Consider the following 13,138-nt stretch of genomic DNA (forward strand, 5'->3'; position numbering starts at 1 on the left):
GGATAAATCCACATTGAATATGAAAGTCTACAAAATATTATTTTTAAAAATGTAGTACATTACGCTCAATTTCCTGATTAGCTGTTATGCCGTGCAAGCTCAAGTCATAGAGCTCTTTCTTTGCTGAAATAATGTATGTTATCACCACTGAAACTTTTTAGAAAAAAGCATGCACAGCACTCACATGCACATATACACACCCATACACGATGTATGGAAGATATAAAAAGTACAATTATTGAAAGATATATGGAAGTAAATATCAATTTACCAATTGATTACAGCTTAGTTCAACTTAAGTTGCTTTGTAAAGGGAAAAAAGCATCTTTTAATATGATTTATTTCAGATCCATGCAAGCTTGAAAGACTCGAATCTCACTGAGCATTTCATTAGGGTTTCTGCTGTCTCCCACCTTCCTCACCACATTTATTGAGAGGCTTAACTCTCAACTACAAAGGAGGAGTTTGAACAGACCCAGGAGTTTTCCGTGGGGAATTTGTGCATTATTTACCATACTAGAATCTGAAAAATCCCTTTTCTACGTAGAGGAATGTTTCTCAGTGTCTCTAGGAGGTTAAGCCCTAAGGCTGTTTTAAGGGTGACACAGTGGAACCCGAAACAATGTAAATCTTGAATTTCTCACAGCAAAGCAAAGAGCTAAGGAGCAGAATGACACCTACATTGTATACTCCTCCAGTGAATCTCGGTATTGATTATTTTGCCAGATACAGAAAATCACACACAAAGTGCTTATAAAATTTTCGACAAATTCTGGTGCCACCCTTATGGAATAGTCCCTAAAGCCCCCAGAAAGTCAGTCACTTTAAATAGTCCCCCTCTATCAGCATATTGTAAATTTCATAGTCATAAATTATTGTCAATGTAGGAAAAGACAAGCAGTGAGGATGAATGTGTTATGGTTTTTCTATAAGCACTGTGTGTGTGTGTGTGTGTGTGTGTGTGTGTGTGTGTGTGTGTAATAATTGAGATTTTTAAGACATAATGAGATAGACTAAAAATTTGATCCGTTGAAAACTGATGAAAATTGAAAATGATTGAATCTTTAGGTAACGTTCCCAAAGGTATTTATGGATATATCAGAATTCCAGATTTCTGGAGGGAGGAGGCACAGGTTGAAACACAAAGAAGGAAAGTATATAAAAACAAATGCATACATACATTAAAAATTCATTGATGTTGCTCAAAGGGGGAAAAGGTAGAAATATTATTTGTTCATTCCAAAAAACTAAATATATTCACGGTTCATAATAGATCATAAAAAACCTAAAATGTAGCATTTATCTTCAATTTTAGAAACTTGAAAGATAATACTATACTCTTTTACATTTCCCTTAATATGTCTCACAAGAGTTGGAAATCCAGGTGCTTCTGGTTTCTCTACCACTTTTCTTTGTGCCTATTAAAATTCCAATTTTGCTTTGAGAGAAAGAAAAATGATTTTACTTCTCAGAATATTTAGCTAGCTATGTGATGCAGAGGCAATTTTCAGATTTACATTCTTATCATTGCTTCTGTAAGCTCAATTATTTTAACAAGGTCTTTCCAATTTCCCCTAATGTTTTTCATAACTACCTTGAACTTACATTTAAATCAAAGCTCATTTTTGAAATAGCTCATCTCTCCTAGACTTCTCAAGCTCTCAGCATCACACTTGTATGAAGTTACTGTTTCTATGTGTAAAAATTTGGTATAAATGCTTCCTTTTTATTCCAATGAATTTATTGTTAGCCAAAGCCATTAATGTAAAATTTAGGTTTGCGTTTTTATTAGTTTGTTTTCAATTTGTGTTGACATATTGACCACTTATTTGGATGACTATGAAAAAAGACTAAACCTTTAAAACAGGTGTATTAGAAGTGCCCATGTGTAAATTTTTTCATTTGGCCAAGAATGGTATAGTTTTTTTTTGTTGTTGTTATACTGCATTATTCTACTTTATGCTCAGGATAAAAAAATCAGATTATGACATCCTAATGCAGATAATTTTTATGAATTATTTATATTTTCAATGCTTTATTGAACAGAAGTATTATATATATGAAATTTCTTCAATAAACTGTTAGGAATACTTCAGTCTGCTTTTATTATGAATTCCAAATGTTCTGAAATAAACATCAAACTGATGGCATCAAATTCTCTAACATATGTGTTAATTGTAAATTAGGTAAATTTTGTATTAATATTTCATTAACCTTTACAGTATTTCAACCATTATGTATATATATATCATACCTAACTCATAGCAATTATGTCTTTAATTATAATTACATTTTTCTCCAAAAAAGGAATGCATTATACTTTTTCTGCATTCAGCTATGCATAATGTGAATTATGTATCTTTTGCCAACAAATTTCATTCTAATTAAAAGTACCTATTTACATTATTTAGTTCTATACCTTATTAGTTGCAAGTTACCCAAAATTTAAGGATAGGTAGAATACTTCAAAGTGCAACACATTGGTTTTCATCCTAACACTTCATCCCCATTTGATTTGTGTGACTCTGTGATATGGCTGAGATTACAGTACTTGGCTTCAGAAATTAAATTGTCTTTAGAGATTATTGCTACTGTACATGTATGATTAAGAGTACTCGTTATTGTCTATAAAACTGTAAAATCCCAGAGTTTTATGGGAAGAATGTAAAGCTGGTGGTTTCAAATCAATCAGTTGGAGAGGAATTCTGAGATGTTCCAAAAATTAGTTTTGTGAAAAACTTTAAGATACATCGTCTTCCTGCATTCAGCCTAGATGGATAAAGTAGTAAAGGCTCTACCATATTAATTAAACAAGCATTCATTAAGCACCTGCTGTTTATTTGCCACCATGTTCTCTAAGATGTGAGGGTTGAAGTCACAGATGTCAGAGGGTTATGAAATGTTAGAGGTGAAAAGAATTTTGGAGAAAATCTTGGCTAATCTTTCTGCTTTATTGTTGAGACCTGGAAAATCCAAGTGACTTCAGTTCTCACATCTAAAATTAATGTTAACACTAGAATTAGAATTCACAAGAGAAAACAAATTTATAATGAGTGGACCTAAGAGTCAGAGTGGGTGTTGGGCTGACTAAAGATAGTAAAGTTTAAACTGTATAAATTACACAGTGATGCCAGAGGAAGCAAAGTCAAAGGATGATTACATTTAAATTTTAATTTTTATCTTTAAGTCTAGATCATAATCCTGGGCTCTTTCAGAAATAGTGTCCAACACTTTCACTGATTCTGTGTGAAAGAGGAATAGAATTCTCTGTGAACTGGGGCTGCTCATAGTGACCAAAACTGTGCTGAAACAATTAATACTTCTTAAAATACTTTGAATTTAATGAATCATAACATCAATCACAGCACTTATGTGTTTTGCAACATATTTATTTGCTTTGATAGCATTATTACTTGCTCATTTGGCCTGGAAAATTCCTTGAAATAACTCCATTGTATTCTAAATCCAGAGATTGAGAACCAAATAAAAGCTGGTGAATAAGTTTTTTCTTCAGTGGTATATTTAACATTTTTGTGCTTTGGGATTCCCTTCCAGGTCGCATATTCTGAAGAACTACGAGGAAGGAAATACTTTTTACCAATACAAACAAATGAAGTTCATATTGAATGCTAGTATATCAGATTCAGAAGATGGTTTTCAACATATTTGTACTGATCTTTGGAACAATGCATTAAACATTTATAAACAAATAGAACATCATTCACATGTCTCATAGCAATAGGAAGATTAAACAAACTAATCTTTTGGTAAACTTCAAATGTTGTAAAGATGACTTGTAGTTTAAGATATTTACCTATAGTTTTATATTATTTTAATCTCTACACTTCAGCAGATCAGTGCAGTTTTCATTTCACTATCACTTCTCACCCCTCTCCTTTCCTGTTATAGCTTTACCACATGGAAGCATCAGAGCATTTAATTTTATATTTTCTGAGCTATGTTTCCTTCCCATTAAGCTAGTTAATAGACATGACTCTAATATCTTTCTCCTTGAATGAACCCTAAGTTTGCTATTTGTATTTTTTCTTATTTCCTCTAAGGCCCTAAAAATAATCTCAGGCATCCCTCCAAAATCATTGTGGAGTAACAAGGGTGTAGCTATAGAGGTACTTTTTATTTTTAACAGACAAGTTGTAGAAAAAAATTACATGTTATTATACAAAAAAAAATTAAGCCAAAAGTGGGACACATATCTAGTACTCTTCTATTACATATACTTTCTATGTTAGAATAGACATTAACATTAGGCACAGGCTCTGTGCATTCAAATTTCTTCCTATAGTAGATAGTCTTTTCAAAATATTGGCTATGAAAAGGAAAGAGAATTGGTTACAGTAACACAGAAACAAAGTTTTTTCTTCTTCTAAAGGCAGGTAAGAATAAATAACACTCTCATGTATATAAAATGTACCATGTTTTTTCGTCTTCTTGATTTAAGCAATTGAAACAGCATAGTAATTTCAAACTCATTTCAGAATCATTTCAAAACTATTGTCAACGTAATTAGATAGTCAAGAAAATAAGCTTTGTCAAGAAACTAAAGATATAATTTAATGTAATTATAGTATTTATTTCATTAAGTCTTGCTCAATATAAGCATTTTGCCCTCTATTAAATTAGCAGAAACCATATAATCAATATTATATTTTATGTTTTTAATCTATGTATTCTAATTAGTATCATGCTACTTTTGAAGCCATGCAGCAGTGTTTTTTTTTTTTTAACATGTAGAGTTTAGTTGGTTAGTATTGAATGTTAGAATACATATATTAGTTTAAGCCTATGAAAATGCAAAATCACAAGATTGCTCTTAATTTGATTTAAATAAATTCTGAAATTAAATGTATTGAGTCATTCAGTCTACCTGAGTGATCCTGTTCCACCTTGAGCTTGTCAGTTGGTACCACTTGTACAATGACCAACACTGAAAAAAACTGAATTGAAAGTGTGTTACAGACGCTGGTGATACACAGAAATTGACTAGTGAAGACAGGCATGCAATACAGTAATATAAATATGAAAATGGGTTGTATGGGTCGGATGTGGTGGCTCACGCCTGAAATCCCAGCACTTTGGGAGGCCAAAGTGGGTGGATCGCCTGAGGTCATGAGTTTGAGACCAGCCTGGCCAACATAGTGAAACCCCATCTTTACAAAAAACACAAAAAATTAGCTGGGCGTGGTGGTGCATGCCTGCAATCCCAGCTACTTGGGAAGCTGAGGCAGGAGAATCACTTGAACCCTGGAGGTGGAGGTTGCAGTGAGCTGAGATAGTTCCACTGCACTCCAGCCTGGGCAACAGGTGTGAGACTCCAGCTCAAAAAAAAAAAAAAAAAAAAAGAGTTATATGGAAGTAAAGAGTTGTTACAAAGCAAATTATTATATCTGCAGAGAGGAGAGTTAAGGAAAGATTGACTTCTATGAGCAGTGTCACTCTAGTCTAGCTCAGTACAATGGACGTGACCCTACCAGTGTCTAAGTTGGAATGGACACCCAGGGACTAGCAGATGTGAAACCTGTAAGTGTGAGAATTTGGTATGTCTAAGGAATAGCAAGTGGTTCAGTGTGTTTGAAGCATACAGTGCAGCCAGGGTGAAGACATGTAGGTGAAAAATTAGGGAAAAGGCCTTTCCACTCAACAAAAGGACTTTCGGTTTATCCTGTCAAAGACAGGGGATCACTAAGGAATTTCAAGACAAGAAGTAACAATGTAGCTGCACTTTGGAAAATTGATTGAAGCGAGGTTGACGTTGAAAGCAGAAAAGCCAATTAAAAGTTTATTGTAGCGGTTTCAAAGGAAGAAAATGAGAGTGAAGATGTAGTAAAGGAGAGACACATTTAGAAAGCAAAAGCAAAGGACTAAGCTTCTAAGTGGAAATAGGAGTAAGAGGGGAGAGAGGAAGGTGATTGCTATGTCACCAACTTGGCTAATAGAGTCAGGGATAGAACCATTAATCAAAATACATAATGCAGGAAGAGCAAGTTTATTGGGGAAGATAAGTCCATTAGGGGCATGTTAAGGTTTAAGTGTCTATGGAAATGTAAGCTTCCTGCAAGGAAATATCTTATGAATGAATGAAGAATTGTTCAGTGGGCTTTTGTTTCCAAGCTTAGAATCAAGGTCAGAAGTGAGTGTTTGACAATGCTCATCTCATAATATCTGCCCAGCATTAAGTGCTAACCTTTTTTTATGTATGTAAATTAGTTCATTCAAGAGATTTCTGTAGATTTTTGCTATGTAGGCACTGTATGTATCTATCAGTAAAGAACACAGCCTCAGCCCTCAACTATTTTAATTTAGTAAGAAATACCAAGAAGTAAGCTAATAATCATAATAATGTGTGACAAGTGAAGATTTACTGCATTCTCATATGTAGTTACATCTACCTATGTTTTTTCTGTGTCCATCTTTGGAATATTTATTTTTGTATGTGTGTTGCTATATTGCTCAAGCTGATCTAAACTCCTGACCTCAAGTAATCCTCCTGCCTCAGCCTCCCAAAGCTTCAGGATTACAGGCAAGAGCCACTGCTCCTGCCCTAGGATTATTTATTTGTTAGAAAGTTACTGATTTTTAATATAATTTGTATAAGGGCTTTGTATTTTTGAATATCAATATGCTTTATTTATTTAAAAATTTATTGTCTACTTATATTTGAATATTAGTTTTTCTTTTTATTAAAATTGTAGCAATATGTTTATACTTTTAAAATATCTCATATTAGAGATTTTGAAGGTGAAAGTACATTGAATTGTGCCTAGCATGAAATGTACACACAAGCAACACTTTTTTCTTCCATTTATTGACTTTGCTCTAGAGTCCTTTTCTTACATATACTGCCTAATGTTCTTTTTATGTGCAACACATTTGCTCTTTCATAGTTCATGATTAAGCCTTTTATAAAATAAACCAAATTTTGAGTATCTTTCTGTCCTCACCAACTCAATCACAGTTAATCATTCCCCAGTAAGTTGAATACTCAGAGTATAACGTTCAGAAGGTTCTAAAATACATAAAATATGTTCCAAGTGCAGTATAGAAGCTCAGAGAAGTTGATGTTAATATTAATGAGAAAATATGAGTAGAAAATTCCCACAGAAATAGCTACAAAAATGATAAGGATATTGCAAGTAGAGAGAACAAGTTAATGATTCATAGACATTAAATTGTGTGCATGGAAAACAAAGTAAAAATTATGAGCACCTTTAAAGTTAGAAAGTAAAGAAAACTTAATGTCAGATAAAATAAATATTAATATTGCTATGAAAAACCTTTTTTTTTTTCTAAAAAAAAGCATAATTAAAATTGATGGAGGAAATAAGATATTCTAGTTCATAACACTTCTCTCTGTCAAATATAAGCTACTTGGACTTAATAGGTGTATAAATTCCAGAAATATAATGTAAATCAATAGCCACTTGTTCCATATCACCCTGCAGATTGGGAAACTGAGACTTGTGGATATAAATTGCTTCACATAGGCAGCACATCCACTCAGCGATAGAATAAAAATAAAACCCAACTCTTTTGTTTGTGTACTGCTCTTTCTTCTACACATAATTGACAGGTATAGCATAAGATACATTTATAGTATTTTAAAGAATATAGTTCATAAAGCAAACAAAATTATTTCTAGTTATTTCTAATGGAACGTATGGCTGTGATTCTACAATTTTGCATACTTTAAATGAGAAGTTATGTATATTTCAGATTTTTTTTTTCATTTAAGAAAGGAAATATTTAATTTTGTCACTGGCATCCTCTAATATTTAAAAAAATATCCATATCCTATTCTCTGGTGTTACCTCTGGTTAAGAATGAAAGATGGCACTCCTCTGTGTTAGCTAGTTGTTAGTATTTTCTGTGTCTTGAGTAAAACTCAGTAGCTTTGTCCTTTAATAACAGAAAATCTGTTTGAATAAATGGTTGTTTAGGGGTTAGATAAATCAAATCTTTTCTTTTTATCTAATGCCATTAAATAGAAAATTTTAAATTAGATTCCAGATATTACCAAAATGAATACTTTAATTATAATTTTCTGATTTTTAGTATAAAATAAATAGCTTTAAAACGAGGTTATTGATCACCATAATTTTTCTGTTTGGTTATTTTGTTGTTAACTTTAAGTTCTGGGATACATGTGCAGAATGTGCAGGTTTGTTACATAGGTATACCTGTGCCATGGTGGTTTGCTACACCTATTAACCTGTCATCTGGGTTTTAAGCCCCTCATGCATAAGGTATTTGTCCTAACGCTCTCCCTCCCCTTGCCCCTCACCCCCAACAGGCCCTGTTGTGTGTGTTGTCCCCCTCCCTGTGTCCATGTGACCTCATTGTTCAACTTTCACTTACAAGTGAGAATATGCAGTGTTTGGTTTTCTGTTCCTGTGTTAGTTTGAAGCAGCACAATGGTTTTAATTAATAGGTGAAAATAATAACTTGGAAAAAAACCTGAAAGCATTTTAAAAATAGAACCAGCCATTTGAAAAAAGTGGTGTTGGCTTGAGGTGAGATTTTTGGAGATTATGATCACTGGGGTAGTATTGATGTGTACTGCTCTGTGTAGTCAAACTTTTGTCCTAAAGGACCCCTGTATTCAAAGCAGGAGAAGAAAGTTGGCATTAAAGGGAAAGCAGGAGAATAATAGTTTAATTACCAGCAAAATTAAAAACACTGGTTTTCAAAGTTTTTCTTAATTGTACAAATTGATTTTTTTAAAGACATCAGCTCGATAAATGATATGTGGTTGGACTCAAACACTTCAAAGTGAAAGTATCTTTGGGACCATTTTGTTTTCTTAAGTAATGTATTATTAAAATATTATTGTATATAAATATATATATATATATATATAGAGAGAGAGAGTAGATATAGAACAGTTTATATATTAAATATGGGCCTGACTGGGAAGGACTAATGCAGAATGTACCTATGCAGATGTTGCCTACTCTTCTTTTGGGCTGCCTAGAAAGAGCACTCTGATAAATTCAATGTAACCTTTTTAATACAGTTTATTAATAAATGTTTTATTACTTTATGACAGAGAGTGGAATAGAGAAATGACACTTGTTTTAACTTTGTTCATTGACAGCTGGTTAAAAAAGGAGGCACATATTTCTGGCTAAATTCCAAAAAAAAAGAAAAGAAAAACTGATTACAATAATATTCATGATAATCTATTTTTAAGTGACTTTTTCAGTCACAACAATATGCATAGATGCGCATAAACATTCATGCATATTTATAAGGTAAAATCAAGAATCATTGGTAGCTCATTGTTGAAGGGAAAACACAGTCTATCTTGTCTTCAAAATAGGGAATTAGAGGAACACTTCAAGAAAGTCATGCAGTTCATTATAATAACATTATATGATAATGTGGATATAAAATAATTGATTAAAATAAATTTTTTTTCTTTCACGTGTTCCACAAATATGTATGGAAATATAGATATTTGTATTTGTCATTATCCTTTGTCTTGTCCATAGGAAAGTGAACTGCAGGAAAGCAGCAATATGGTCTGTCTTGTTTACAGCAGCATAACATTTATTGCTAACAGTGACTAGACCTTGGTGGCCATTCGGTAAGCACTGATAGGTGAATAATGATGTACTAAACTATGTAATAGGTGTCTGCTCATGATCAAAACAAATGTGATCTGTTGCCTTCATGTCTAATAGAGGTGGCAGGGCTAGGATTTAAAACATCAGATACTTACATCAATAAACATTTATTTGCAATTGTTAAGTGATATGAGAAAAAATGCCATTTTTAAAAATTTTATTGTTATTTTTTGTTGACAATAAATATCTCTTACATGTTGTAATAAACTATGCAATCTACAAAGTTCACTATATTAAGTTTAGGATCAACAAAAGAAAGGATTTTAAACATGGAGTCTCTTACTTTTCTGGCAATTTACATTCTAGAATTAAGAGTGTGAGTTTGAGTATGGTTACCCATGGTGACCTATTAGCATAAAAGGTCTTTAGAGACTGCAGATGGTATAACACAGAATCTACATTATACCTTTCAGATGTATATGTGCCAACGTAAGTTTTCACACTCAAACTTGGGAGGAAAACTTAATTATTACTAAATTCAGAATGTGTTTGTAAATGTTTTTATCTCCACATTTATCTATAACATTACTTAATAGAGACCAGTTAACATTTAGAATTCCATCTCCTTCCTACCTATATGAAGAGTTATTCTCCCAAAACTGTAAATAGGAGGATTCATTATTTCAATACTATAGACAAAAACCTTCCTAGAACCAATCCTGAATTGCAGTCACTAAAGAAAATTATGAATTAATAACACTATAGGAAATAATCAATTCTAATATGAGGTGCATAATATGCTCTTTGACACATTTATAGGCTTCCTTGTATTTATTCAACTCTGTTTCATCAGGAAACGATGGAATATATGCAAACTCAGATCTTTGAAGGAAGTACATTATAGTGCATATTGTCTAATCACTCTCACTGCAGAAGTTGCCTTATTTTAGAATGTTTTAAATATAACCTTCTTATAAAAAGCAAACTTTTCATGATTACTTAAAAGTTATTGGGATTTATTTTTTAATTGAGTTACATGTAAAACTTTTTGAAAATATTTATTGCATCAGATATTCCATGTCCTGCTGAGTCCTCTTCCTTGAGTTTGGGAGCATGCCCTAGCAACTATATCCCTAGATCTACAGATTCAATATTGTCTCAGATTGCAATGAGCACCTACCAAGCTCTGCTGCACATAATCACCTATGGAGAACTTTATCTTAATTTCTCCCAGTTATTTACTGTCATTATTCTGCCTGCTACAGTCCTTGTATTTCATGATACAATATCATGGCATTCCTAACTGGACCTGGTGGTGGTATTGTTCAATAGCTTAGTCTTTAGAGTTTCCATTACTTAGTTTCATACAGAGCTCTTATTAAGCATTGTTATTGAAAGAGTTCCACAGTGTTTAGGTAGTCAAATTCATTATTAATTTTTTATTTGATATTTGATGGTATTTATTGAATATTAACTTTGTGCTAGGCTCTGTGAATTGTCTCATATAGTTTTTAGAAAAACCCAATTTGGGTTAGCATAATAGGTTTTTAGAGACTACATTTTAATAGCCTCATTTTATAGATGAGGATCCTGGCAGTTCCAGAGTTAAAGTAACTTACCAACAGCTATTCAGCTAGTAAATATCAAAGCTGAGAGTTTAATCAGGATAGTCTGTTTCTCATGTAAGCATGCTTAAGGACTATACTATGAAAAGATGATGATGATGATGATGATGTGTTACAAACTCAAGAGAAAACATTTTATCCTAAATAATGAATGAGCGAATTAGTACATAAAATATATTTTAACAACAAAGAAAGGGAAAGAAATCTTATCAAAATATGGTGATAAATTTCTGATCTATATGTAGCTTATCTTTCATTTTCACATTTTCTCCTTCAAAATAGAGTAATAATTTTCTGAGCTAATGTATAAGAAACATAGCTTTTAAATATACATTAGAAATTGTCTTAGTTATGTGTTCATGATTGTGTAAATTATGCAACTTAGCAGATGACATTTCAGTAAACGTGTATTTAATAATGGTGAAACTCAACTTTCAGTATTATTTAACACAAAATGTTTTTATCTCTCTAAAGTCATTTGGGAAATTTGCCCTGTCTTAATTCAGTTTTGAATCGCCTTAATCTAGATAATGGGCAGCTACTGCAATCTACTGGAAATCTAACGGAAATAAAATAACATTATATGGAAAGATAAAACTGAAAGATAATTAAAATACAACTAGCTTAGTACTTTTTTTTGTTGTTTTTGTTTGTTTGCTTTGATATGGAGTTTACTTTTGTCACCCAAGCTGAAGTGCAGTGGCACAATCTCAGGTCACTGCCCCTGCCGCCTCCCAGATTCAAGTGACTCTCCTGCCTCAGCCTCCCAAGTAGCTGGTATTGCAGGTGCCTGCCACCATGGCTGGCTAATTTTTTGTATTTTTAGTAGAGACAGAGTTTCATCATGTTGGCCAGTCTGGTCTCAAATTCCTAACCTCCAGTGATCCGCCCACCTTGGCCTCCCAGTGTGTAGCTTAGTATTTATTTTGTACTCACTCATACCTTCTGAATGAGGACCTTAATATCAATTTTTCTTGTCACCTGAAAATTAAGTTAAATCTCCCAAGTGTTTATTCTGATGCTATTTTTATTAAAATTATAAATTTAATAAATTTTGATTGAAAAAACTTGCTTTTTCTAGTTGAGGATTGAGGAATTTTGTTCAATAAAATGAGGTCTTATATATCTTTTTCTGGTCATTTTGTCTTTTCTGAACTGACGCTTGCTTTCTGAAGATTTTTTTTTTGACAATGAAGGAACTATTCTGAGCTGCAGAATTTTCAGTGATTTGGCAAAATTCTTTCAAACTACCCTTAAACTGGGTATTTTAGGTACCAAATAGTTGAGTTAGTATAGGCAGTGAAGGAAGTACTTTCTGCTGTTATCCATATGATTAAGAGTTTTACAGAGTGCAATGAATTCTGAATTTAGACAAATGTGGAGAATGCTTGCTGATTGTGCTGCAAATTTGTCCAGGACTCATGTTGTTTAATTATTCATGACTTTAAAAGTAGCATACATTATAATTTTGCATCTGTAGATTATTAATAGAATGCTCTTTTAAAAGGATGTTCACCACTGAGAAGTGTTTTGCATTTGTTAGTTTGCTTTGTTTTGCTACAAATAAAAAAAAGATCTATAGAAGAACCATAGAGTAATCAATCCACTGTTTAGATTGACACTACCTGGGTTGAAAACTCAGCTTCCCATTCACTAGATATGTGAACCCTAGGTAAGCATCTTAAACTTTTTATCTGTCAGTTTCTTCCTCTCTAAAATGAAGGTAATAAAATAACTACTCTAGGTGAATGTTATAAGGGAAAAAAAGATGAACTCATCTCTCTTAAATACTTAAGTGCCTGGCACATAATAAAAAAAATATAGGCTGGCTGTGGTGGCTCACACCTGTAATTCCAACACTTTGGGAAGCCGGTGAGCTGATCACCTGAGGTCAAGAGTTTGAGACCAGTCTGCCCAACATGGTGAAAC

The sequence above is a fragment of the Cebus imitator genome, unplaced genomic scaffold, assembly GCF_001604975.1.
Source record: "Cebus imitator isolate Cc_AM_T3 unplaced genomic scaffold, Cebus_imitator-1.0 Scaffold502, whole genome shotgun sequence".
Taxonomy (NCBI): domain Eukaryota; kingdom Metazoa; phylum Chordata; class Mammalia; order Primates; family Cebidae; genus Cebus; species Cebus imitator.